Source organism: Lontra canadensis, unplaced genomic scaffold (assembly GCF_010015895.1).
Source record: "Lontra canadensis isolate GAN:19392208 unplaced genomic scaffold, GSC_riverotter_1.0 scaffold132, whole genome shotgun sequence".
Lineage (NCBI taxonomy): Eukaryota > Metazoa > Chordata > Mammalia > Carnivora > Mustelidae > Lontra > Lontra canadensis.
In genome coordinates, this window is record NW_022631126.1 from 254,517 (window position 1) to 266,132 (window position 11,616).

The following is an 11,616-nucleotide window of genomic DNA, read 5'->3' on the forward strand; positions in this document are numbered from 1 at the left end:
GGGAACCTAGGATCCCTCTAGGGCCTCAGAAATCAGACTGCATATAAGTGGAAGGGATGAAATAGATGGTTACAGAGGCCCCACTGTATGAATACGAGCCTGGAGAGAGGCAGACCTCCACCTCAGATAGCAGTGCTGGGTGGGGGATAGAATAAGTGAGGGTGTTGTTTAAAAAAGCAGTGGGGTGTGGTGCCACACCACAATGTGGTGCCATAAACAATGAATCTTGGAACACAGAAAAAAATAAAATAAAATTTAAATAAATAAATAAGCAGTCTCCATCAAGAGATAAATGAAAAATCAAATGGGTAAATAGACTTAGTAGTCAAATCGACTGACTGACTAGTCAGCAATAAAAGAGAACTGACTACAGATACATATAACAACATGGATGAATCTCAACTTTGTCATAAGTAAAAGCAAGTCAGACACCAAGCTGCATAATGTTTGACTACTTTCAAACAAATAGGAAAAACTAATCCATGAGGATAGAAATAGAACAGTGATTGCCACCAGTGAGGTGGAGAAGGAACTTCTAGCACTTGTTAAATTTAACATTCAATCCTTTTTATTTTAATATTTAATAACAATACTTTAAAAAAATTTGTTAAATGGGAGAAGGGTAGATAATGGGTAGTTGCTATTTATTCTCTGTAATTTTCCGTGTGTTTTGAATATTCTACAATTAAGCATATATGAGTGTTTCTCAAAAACTTGAAAAAAGGTACAAAGTATAAAAGCCCAGGAATAGACTTAGAAGGGTAGAATACATGACAAAATCCCTAACTATGGCATATTATTTTAAGTATACTTGTGACAGTTATTTAAACACCTAAAATGCAGGTTACATGTCAAGTATAGACAATGAAAAATAGTTTTCTAGACAAAAGTTTTAGCTCAGTTTTCTTGAGCTTATATTTAAGGAAGAGAAAAAATTAACTAGATACTGGGAAGGGCATTGATGCTGGGAATAGGGCCAAAGTTTATGATTGCTGGTTTTAAGGCTGACTTCCCTACTTCCTGCTGAGAATGTCAAGGTCAAGTTAAGCTTGGGCTAAGGAGACCTAGCAAACAGCACCCATGCATCTGTTCCATGGATCTGTGATCTTCTCTGTGTTTAGAACCACAAAGTAAAACCATATGATAATTGACTTTCTCTGTTTGACTTATTTCACTTAGTATAATCTCTTCCAGTCCCATCCATGTTGATGCAAAATTTGAGTATTCATCCTTTCTGAGGGCTGAGTAATATCTCATTGTGCATATGGAGCACTGGCTGTTAATACACAAACAATGAATCATTTAACACTACATCAAAATTGTGTAATGGTGCACTGTATGGTGACTAACACAATTAAATCAATCAATCAATTAATTAATCAATGAATTTTAATTTATTTTCAGTGTTCCAGAATTCATTGTTTATGCACACACCCATTGCTCCATGCAATACTTGCCCTCCTTAATACCCAGCCCCAGGATCACCCATCCCTACACCCCCTCCCTTCCAAGACCCTCAGTTTGTTTCTCAGAGTCCACAGTCTCTCATGGTTCATCTCCCCTTCTGATTTCCCCCAATTCATTTTTCTTTTCCTTCTCCTAATGTCCTCCATGTTATTCCTTATGCTCCACAAGTAAGTGAAACCGTATGATAATTGACTCATTCTGCTTGACTTATTTCACTCAGCATAATCTCCTCCAGTCCCATCCATGTTACTACAAAAGCTGGGTATTCATCCTTTCTGATGGCTGAGTAATATTCCATTGCATATATGGACCACATCTTCTTTATCCATTCGACTATTGAAGGGCATCTTGGCTCTTTCCAGTTTGGCTATTGTGGACATTGCTGCTATGAACATTGGAGTACCTATGGCCCATCTTTTCACTACATCTGTATCTTTGAGGTAAATACCCAGTAGTACAGTTGAAGGGTCATAGGGTAGCTCTATTTTTAATTTTTTTGAGGCATCTCCACACTATTTTCCAAAGTGGCTGCACCAGCTTGCATTCCCACCAACAGTGTAAGAGGGCTCCTCTTTCTCCACATCCTCTCCAACACTTGTTGTTTCCTGCATTGTTAATCTTTGCCATTCTAAGTGGTGTAAGATTGTATCTCAGTGTGGTTTTGATTTGAATTTCCCTGATGGCTAATGATGATGAACACTTTTTCATGTGTCTTTATTGGAGAATTATCTGTTCATGTCTTCTGCCCATTTTTTTTTGACATGATTATCTGTTTTTTGGGTGTTGAGTTTGAAAGTTCTTTATAGATCTTGGATATCAGCCCTTTTTCTGTAGTGTCATTTGCAAATATTTTCTCCCATTTCATGGGTTGCCTCTTTGTTTTGTTGAATGTTTCTTTTGCTGCACAGCTTTTTATCTTTTTTAAAAAAAATATTTTATTTATTTATTTGACAGAGATCACAAGTAGGCCGAGAGGGAGGCAGAGAGTGGGGGGAAGCAGGCTCGCTGCTGAGCAGAGAGCCTGATGTGGTGCTCAATCCCAGGACCCTGGGATCATGACCTGAGCTGAAAGCAGAGGATTTAACCCACTGAGCCACACAGGCACCCTCACAGCTTTTTATCTTGATGAAGTCCCAAAAGTTCATTTTTTTTTTTTTACTGGGTGTTAACTAACTGGAATTTTTAAAAAATTTTTATTTATTTATTTTTTAATTTCTTTTCAGTGTTCCAGAATTCATTGTTTATGTGCCACTCCCAGTGCCCCATGCAATACGTGCCCTCCACAATACCCACCACCAGGCTCACCCAACCTCCCATGCCCCTCCTCTCCAAAACTCTCTGTTAGTTCCTCAGAATCCACAGTCTCTCATGGCTTGTCTCCTCCTCCAATTTCCCCCAACTCTCTTCTGTCCATCTCCCCATGTCCTCCGTGTTATTACTTACACTTGCTTTCATTTCTCTTGCCTTTGAAGATGTGTCTTGAAAGAAGCTGCTGTGGCTGATGTCGAAGAGGTTACTGCCTAGGTCCTCCTCTAAGATTTTGATGGATTCCTGCAACACGTTGGGTTCTTTCATCCATTTAGAGTTCATCTTTGTGTATGGTGTCACAGAATGTTCGAGTTTCATTCTTCTATACGTAGCTCTCCAATCTTCCCAGCACCAGTTATTGAAGAGACTGTCTTTTTTTGACTGTATACTTTTTCCTGCTTTGTTGAAGATTATTTGACCATAGAGTTGAGGGTCTGTATCTAGGCTCTCTACTCTGTTCCACTGGTCTATGTGTCTGTTTTTGTGCCAGTATCATGCTTTCTTGGTGATCACAGCTTTGTAGTAAAGCTTGAAATGAGGCAACTTGATGCCCCCTTTGGCTTTCCTTTCCAACATTTTCTTGGCGATTCAGGCCCATACAAATTTTAGGATTGTTTGTTCCAGCACTTTGTAAAATGCTATTGGTGTTTTTATTAGTATGGCATTGAAAGTATAGATTGCTCTGGGCAGTATAGACATTTTAACAATGTTTATTCTTCTAATCCATGAGCATGGAATGTTTTTCCATTTTTTTTGTGTCTTCTTCAATTTCTTTCATGAGTGTTCTGTAGTTCCTCGAGTACAGATCCTTTACCTCTTTCATTAGGTTTATTCCAAGGTATCTTATGGTTTTTGATGCTATTGTAAGTGGAATCAATTCTCCAATTTTCCTTTATATATTTTTATTGTTAGTGTATAAGAAAGGAACAGATTTCTGTGTGTTGATTTTTTATCCTGCCACGTTACTGAATTGTTGTATCTGTTCTAATAATTTGGGATGGAGACTTTTGGAATTTCCACATAAAGTATCATGTCATCTGCAAAGAGAGAGAGTTTGACTTCTTCTTTGCCAATTTGAATACCTTTTATTTCTTTTTGTTTTCTGATTGCTGTTGCTAGGAATTCTGACTGAATTAGTTAGACATAGTTGAACTATGTTGAACAGTAGTGTTGAGAGTGGGCATCCTTGTCGTGTTCCTGATCTCAATGGGAAGGCTTTTTCCCATTGAGAATGATATTCACTGTATGTTTTTCATAGATGGATTTTATGAAATTGAGGAATGTTCTCTCTCTCCTTATACTCTTTATACTCATTTTAATCAGGAAAGGATGCTGAATCTTGTCAAATGCTTTTTCTGCATCAATTGAGAGGACCATGTGGTTCTTCTCCCTTCTCTTATTGATTTGTTCTATCATTGATCGATTTGTGAATGTTGAACCACCCTTGCATCCCAGGGATAAATCCCACCTGGTCATAGTGGATAATCTTCTTTTTCATTAATTATTTTTATTAACATATAATGTATTATTTGCATCAGGGGTACAGGTCTGTGAATTTTCAGGTTTACACACGCCACAGCATTCACCATATCACATACACTTCCTGATATCTGTAACCCAACCACCCTCTCCATAATCCCCCTCCCCCCAGCAACCCTCAGTTTGTTCTGTGAGATTAAGAGTCTCTTATGGTTTGTCTCCCTCCCAATCCCACCTTGTTTCATTTATTCCTTCCCTATCCCCCCAACCCTGTACATTGCCTCTCAAATTCCTCATATTAGGAAGATCATATAATAATTGTCTTTCTCTGATTGACTTATTTCCCTCAGCATAATAAACTCTAGTTCCATCCATGTCTTTGCAAATGGCAAGATTTCATTTCTTTTGATGGCTGCATAGTATTCCATTGTGTGTATATATACCGCATCTTCCTTATCCATTCATCTATTGATGGACATCTAGGTTCTTCCCATAGTTTGGCTATTGTGGACATTGTTGCTATAAACAATTGGGTACACGTGCCCCTTTGGATCACTACTTTTGTATCGTTAGGGTAAATACCCAGTAGTGCGATTGCTGGGTTGTAGGGTAGCTCTATCTTCAACTTTTTAAGGAACCTCCATGCTGTTTTCCAGAGTGGCTGCACCAGCTTGCATTCTTACCAACAGTGTAGGAGGGTTCCCCTTTCTCCACATCCTCTTCAACATCTGTCATTTCCAGACTTCTTAATTTTAACCATTCTGACTGGTGTGAGATGATATCTCATTGTGGTTTTGATTTGTATTTCCCTGATGCCAAGTGATGTGGAGCACTTTTTCATGTGTCTGTTGGCCATCTGGATGTCTTTTTTGCAGAAATGTCTGTTTATGTTCTCTGCCCATTTCTTTTCTTTAATTTTACTTATTTATTTGACAGACAGAGATCACAAGTAGGCAGAGAAGCAGGCAGAGAGAAGGGAATCAGGATCTCCGCCGAGCTGAGAGCCTGATGTGGGGCTCGATCCCAGGACTCTGAGATCATGACCTGAGCTGAAGGCAGAGGCTTAACCCACTGAGCCACCCAGGCGTCCCAACCTCTGCCCATTTCTTGATTGGATTATTTGTTCTTTGGGTGTTGAGTTTGGTAAGTTCTTTATAGGCTTTGGAATCTAACCCTTTATCTGATGTGTCATTTGTGAATATCTTCTCCCATTCTGTCAATTGTGGTTTTGGTTTTGTCAACTGTTTCCTTTGCTGTGCAAAATATTTGGATCTTGATGAAGTCCCGATAGTTCATTTTTGCCCTTACTTCCTTGCCTTTAGCTATATCCCCAGGAAGAAGTTGATATGGCTGAGGCCAAAGAGATTGCTGTCTGTGTTCTCCTCAAGGGTTTTGATGGATTCCTTTCTCATATTGAGGTCTTTCATCCATTTTGAGTCTATTTTTGTGTGTGGTGTAAGGAAATGTCTCAGTTTCATTCTTCTACATGTGGTTGTCCAGTTTTTCCAGCATCATTTACTGAAGAGACTGTCTTTTTTCCATTGGACATTCTTTCCTGCTTTGTCAAAGATTAGTTGACCATAGAGTTGAGGATCTATTTCTGGGCTCTCTATTCTTTTCCATTGATTTATATGTCTGTTTTTGTGCCAGTACCATACTGCCTTGATGATGACAGCTTTGTAATAGAGTTTGAAGTCTGGAATTGTGATGCCACCAACTTTGGCTTTCTTTTTCAACATGCTGCTGCCTATTCGGGGTCATTTCTTGTAACATATAAATTTTAGGATTATTTGTTCTATTTCTTTGCAAAAAAAGGGAGGGGATGGTCTTTTGATAGTTGTTGCCTTAAATGTGTAGATTGCTTTAGGTAGCAGGGACATTGTCACAATATTTGTTCTCCCAACCCATGAGCATGGAATGTTTTTCTATTTCTTTGTGTCTTCCTCAGTTTCTTTCATGAGAATTTTATAGTTTTCTGAGTACAGATTCTTTGCCTCTTTTCTTAGGCTTATTCTTAGGTATTTTATGGTTTGGGGTGAAATTGTAAATGGGATCAACTCCTTAATTTCTCTTTCTTCTGCCTTGCTGTTGGTGTATAGAAATGCAGCTGATTTCTGTGCATTGATTTTATATCCTGACACTTTACTGAATTCTTGTATGAGTGCTAGCAGTTTTGGAGTGGAGTCTTTTGGGTTTTCCACATAGAGTATCATATCATCTGCAAAGAGTGAGATTTGACCTTTTCTTTGTTGATTCCAATGCCTTTAATTTCTTTTTGTTTTCTGATTGCTGAGGCTAGGACTTCTAGTACTTTGTTGAATAACAGTGGTGATAATGGACATACCTGCCACGTTCCTGACCTTAGTGGAAAAACTCTCGTTTTTTGCCATTGAGAATGATATTCACTGCGGGTTTTTCAAAGATGGCTTTGATGATTTTGAGGTATGTACACTCTATCCCTACACTGTGGAGAGTTTTGACCAAGAAAGGATGCTGTACTTTGTCAAATGCTTTTGCAGCATCTATCGTCATCTATTGAGAGTATCATATGGTTCTTGTTCTTGCTTTTATTAAGGTATTGTATCACATTGATTGATCTGTGGATGTTGAACTAAACTTGCAGCCCAAGAATAAATCCTACTTGGTCATTGTGAAAATCTTTTAATGTACTGTTGGATCCTATTGGCTAGTATTTTGGTGAGAATTTTCACATCTTTGCTCATCAAGGATATTGTTCTGTAACTCTCCTTTTTGATGGGGTCCTTGTCTGGTTTTGGGATCAAGGTAATGCTGGCCTCATAAAATAAGTTGGAAGTTTTCCTTCCATTTCAATTTTTTGGAACAGTTTCAGGAGAATAGGAATTAATTCTTCTTTAAATGTTTGGTAGAATTCCCCTGGGAAGTTATCTGGCCCTGGGCTCTTGATTGTTGGGAGATTTTTGATGACTGCTTCAATGTCCTTGTTGGTTATGGGTCTGTTCTGGTTCTCTATTTCATCCTGGTTCAGTTCTGGTAGTTTCTACATCTTTAGGAATTTCTCCCAGATTGTCAAACTTGCTGGCATATAGTTGCTCGTAATATGTTCTTATAGTTATTTGTATTTCTTTGGTGTTGGTTGAGATCTCTTCTCTTTCATTCATGATTTTATTGATTTGGGTCTTTTCTTTTTTCTTTTTGATAGGTCTGCCCAGGGGTTTATCAATCTTAGTAATTTTTCCACATCGAGATACCACCTTACACCACTTAGAATGGCCAAAATTAGCAAGACAGGAAACAACATGTGTTGGAGAGGATGTGGAGAAAGGGGAACCCTCTTACACTGTTGGCAGGAATGCAAGTGGTGCAGCCACTTTGGAGAACAGTGTGGAGATTCCTTAAGAAATTAAAAATAGAACTTCCCTATGACCCTGCAATTGCACTACTGGGTATTTACCACAAAGATACAGATGTAGTGAAAAGAAGGGCCATCTGTACCCCAATGTTTATAGCAGCAATGGCCACGGTCGCCAAACTGTGGAAAGAACCAAGATGCCCGTCAACGGACGAATGGATAAGGAAGATGTGGTCCATATACACTATGGAGTATTATGCCTCCATCAGAAAGGATGAATACCCAACTTTTGTATCAACATGGATGGGACTGGAAGAGATTCTGCTGAGTGAAATAAGTCAAGCAGAGAGAGTCAATTATCATATGGTTTCACTTATTTGTGGAGCATAACAAATAACATGGAGGACATGGGGAGATGGAGAGGAGAAGGGAGTTGAAGGAAATTGAAAGGGGAGGTGAACCATGAGAGACTATGGACTCTGAAAAATGACCTGAGGGTCTTGAAGGGGCAGGGGGGTGGGAGTTTGGGAGAACAAGGTGGTGGATATTAGGGAGGGCACGTATTGCATGGAGCACTGGGTGTGGTGCAAAAACAATGAATACTGTTACACTGAAAAGAAATTTAAAAAATCTTATTAATTTTTTCAAAGAACCAGATCCTAGTTTTGTTGGTTTGTTCTATTGTACTTTTGGTTTCTATTTCATTGATTTCTGCTCTGATATTTATTATTTTTCTTCTCCTGCTGGGTTTAGGCTTTCTTTGCTGTTCTTTCTCTAGATCCTTTAGGTCTAGGGTTAGGTTGTGTATTTGAGACCTTTCTTGTTTCTTGAGAAAGGCTTGTGTTGCTATATACTCTTCCTCTCAGTACCGCCTTTGCTGTGTCCCACATATTTTGAACAGTTGTGTTTTCATTATCATTTGTTTCCATGAATTTTTTTCAATTCTTCTTTAATTTCCTGGTTGACCCATTCATTCTTTAGTAGGATGTTCTTTAGCCTCCATGTATTTGGGTTCTTTCCAACTTTCCTTTTGTGATTGAGTTCTAGCTTCAGAGCATTGTGGTCTGCCAATAAGCAGGGAATGATCCCAATCTTTTGGTACCAGTGAGATCTGATTTGTGACCCAGGATGTGATCTATTCTGGAGAATGTTCCATGTGCACTAGAGAAGAATGTGTATTTTGTTGCTTTGGCATGGAATGTTCTGAATATATCTGTGACATCCATCTGGTTCAGTGTGTCATTTAAGGCCTTTATTTCTTTGCTGATCTTTTACTTGGATGATATGTCCATTTCAGTGAGGGGGATGTTAGAGTCCCCTACTATTATTGTATTATTGTTAATGTGTTTCCTGGATTTTGTTATTAATTGATTTATATAGTTGGCTGCTCCCATGTTAGGGGCATAGATATTTAAAATTGTTAGATCTTCTTGTTGGACAGACCCTTTAATTATGATATAGTGTTTTTCCTCATCTCTTATTATAGTCTTTAGCTTAAAATCTAATTTATCGGATATAAGGATTGCCATCCTAGCTTTCTTCTGATGTCCATTAGCATGGTAAATTGTTTTCCACCCCCTCATTTTAAATCTGGAGGTGTCTTTTGTTCTAAAATGAGTTTCTGGTAGATGGCATATTGATGGGCTTTGTTTTGTTTTTATCCATTCTGGTACACTGTATCTTTTGATGGGGGTATTTAGCCCTTTTACATTCAGGCTAACTATTGAAGGAAATGAATTTAGTGTCATTGTATTGCCTGTAAGTTGCCTGTTACTGTATATTGTCTCTATTCCTTTCTGGTCTACTACCTTTAGGCTCTCTCTTTGCTTAGAGGACCCCTTTCAATATTTCCTGTAGGACTGTGTTGGTGTTTGCAAATTCTTTTAATTTTTGTTTGTCCTGGAAGCTTTTTATCTCTCCTTCTATTTTCAGTGACAATCTAGCTGGATATAGTATTCTTGGCTTCATGTTTTTCTCATTTAGTGCTCTGAATATATCATGCCAGTTCTTTCTGGCCTACCAGGTCTATGCAGATAAGTCTACTGCCAATCTAATATTTCTACCATTGTATATTACAGACTTCTTGTCCCGAGCTGCTTTCAGGATTTTCTCTTTGTCACTAGGACTTGTAAGTTTTACTATGAGATGACAGGGTGTGGACCTATTCTTATTGATTTTGAGAAGGGTTCTCCTTCCCTCCTGGATTTTGATGCCTGTTCCCTCTGCCATATTAGGGAAATTCTCTACTATAATTCACTCCAATATACCTTCTGTCCCCTTCTCTCTTTTTCTTTTGGAATCTCAATTATTCTAATATTGTTTCATCTTATGGTATCACTTATCTCTCAAATTCTCCCCTCATGGTCTAATAGTTGTTTGTCTCTCTTTTGCTCAGCTTCTTTATTTTCTGTCATTTGGTCTTCTAAATCACTAATTCTCTCTTCTGCCTCATTTATCTTGGCAGTAAGAGCCTCCATTTTTTATTGCACCTCATTAATAGCTTTTTTGATTTCAGCTTGGTTAGATTCTCCAGAAAGGCATTTTATTTCCCCAGACAGGGTCTCTCTAATATCTTCTATGCCTTTTTAAAGCCCAGCTAGCTCCTTGAGAATCATCATTCTGAACTCTAGATCTGACGTATTACCAATGTCCAGGTGGATTAGGTCCCTAGCCATCAGTACTGCTTCTTGTTCTTTTTTTGTGGTGAGTTTTTCCACCTTGTCATTTTATCCAGATAAGAATATATGAGCAAGAGAATAAAATACTAATAGGGTGACAAAAACTTCAAGAAACTGTATGCTAATCAAATCAGAAGAGACCTTCAAACTGGGGGGAGAAGAAAGGGGGTAAAAACAACCATATATATATATATATATATGTATAACAGAGCCACCCACTTGATTTTGGGTGTATGTTGGTCTCTAGAAGAAAATACCTCCTAAAATTTTAAAGAAAGAAAAACATATATATGTATAAAAATAAAAATAAGAGTAAACATGTTGAAGGGATGGGATATGAGTGTAAAGATGAAAATTTTAAAAAAATTCTAAAAAATGGATTGATAAGATAATTTGGTAGGAAAAAGAAAGAAAAAAAAAAGAGAGAGAGAATGTGCTTAGGGTGGAGACTGGATCCAAGTCCTGTGCTAGGTTTAGGGTATATTTTGATCTATTAGAAGAAATTGTATCTTTAAAAAAAAAACCCTGCATATATATACAAAAATTAGGCTAAATACAATGAAGGATAAAATATGACTATAATAACGAAGGTTTAAAGGATTTTTTTTCTAGAAAAGTATTGTTAAGTAAACTAGTGAAAAAACGTTAAAAGAGGAAAAGTTTTAAAAAATTAGAATAAGAAGAAAAATAAAATTTAAAAATTTTAATTTAACTTTGCAAGACTAAAGGATCATGGGGAGAAAGCCAAGAATTCCATGCATTGTTTTCCCCAAGCTCTGGAGTTCCACTGTTCTCCTTGATTGGTGAGCTTGGTCTTGGCTGGATTTTCCTGCTGATCTTCTGGGGGAGCCGCCTGTTGTAGCGATTCTCAAATGTCTTTGCATGAGGCATAATTGCACTGCCCTTGCCAGGGGCCAGGCTAACAAATCAGCTTGGGTTCACTCTCAGGAGCTTTTGTTCCCTGACTGCTTCCATAGAGCTCTGGAGGATGGTAATGAAAATGGCAGCCTCCTAATCTCTGGCCTGGAGAAGCCAAGAGCTTGGGGCCCTACTCAGTGCACCCTTAGAGGAAAGCAGTCAATCACTCCCATCTCCTTGGTGTCCAGCTACCCTCCAAGCTCATCCTGACTGTGGCTGAGTGTTTCTATCTCTGGAGCACAGCCCCCTTTGGAATCTCCAAAACCAACAGATTCCAGCCATGCTGCTCCTCCAGAGGAGGAAAGTGAGTGTCCTCAGATCTACCACTTGTGGGGTCCCTGCTCAAAGAGCCATGGTCTGACTGTGCCACAGATCATGGTTTAAGGTGACCCCAGCTGAGAGCTCACTCCTCGACTCTGTCTCTGTAGTCACCTT